This window comes from Choristoneura fumiferana, chromosome 6, assembly GCF_025370935.1.
Source record: "Choristoneura fumiferana chromosome 6, NRCan_CFum_1, whole genome shotgun sequence".
Taxonomy (NCBI): domain Eukaryota; kingdom Metazoa; phylum Arthropoda; class Insecta; order Lepidoptera; family Tortricidae; genus Choristoneura; species Choristoneura fumiferana.
The window spans coordinates 15,992,058-15,993,204 of NC_133477.1; positions in this window are offsets into that span (position 1 = coordinate 15,992,058).

A 1,147-nucleotide genomic window follows, 5' to 3' on the forward strand; every position below is an offset into this window, starting at 1 on the left:
GAAAAGGTGGCGAAGCGAATACCTCCATAGATTACAGACGAGACAAAAATGGAATAAAGCTAATAGTACTGTTAAGGAAGGCACGATTGTTGTTATTAATGATGAGAATTCTCCACCACTATCGTGGCCTCTCGGCATCGTAGAAATATTGCATCCATCAAAAGATGGCAATATACGCGTAGTCTCAGTCAGAACGGCTAAAGGGTCTTTAGTTCGTCCGGTTGTCCGTTTATGTCCTATACCAACTCAATAAACATTTAATATTTTTATTCTTATTCTAATACATCTCGGAATGATTATTCCTTCTCTAAATTTAATGGTATTAGACTTAAGTATTTCTTTTTTCTTTCGTTTCAAATTAGAATCGTTTCTTTTTTTTTTCTTTCTCTTAAAGAATCGTTTATTTTCTTAAAGGTGACCCTTTAAGGCGGGGGGAATGTTGACGCCAGTTTCATTTTTTAATATTTTTAAATGTACGTATGTTGAGCAACGCCATCTAACGAGCGCTGCTAAGATTAAAATTCCCGCGCGCCGCCCGCGCGAAAAACATTTAGTCAAAACTGTTTCCCTTATTTCTAAAAAATAGAATGCACGAGCTGTTTCCTTCTCCTATCCCATTCCCTCACAACCTCAGCGTATACGCGCGAAAGAGATGACTATCTACGCCCTCAATCGGAAGTGGCCGAAATCCTTTGGATCGGGAAGACGAAGGAAGATGGCGCTTTGACAACAGACAGTCGCAAATATCCTTCGCTGCGCGTGCCATCGCCGCCGGCGTCGCTTCGCCAAAATTAGTGAAAATTGACATTATTCTGGTAATCGAGAGCTCTCGCAACACGAATTGTGCATGTACAGTGAATTGTGTATTGAAGAAGTGGAATGGTCCAGCCTGAGCGACCCAGGACTCCGGACCCAGCCCATCATTCTGCCCTCCTAACCTAATCAAATTATTAGGCACATCCCGCAAAAGGTAAATTTTCCTTATAAACCTACAGTCCACTCAACTCCTTTAAATGCAATGGCAGCTCCATTACTAACCATAAAAAAATCTTTTTTAATACAAGCTTTTTTGCTGACTATACTTTTTGTTGACTGTACGCTACTTACAGTTGCATTGTCACCACACTACATTTGGCATACTTACCAA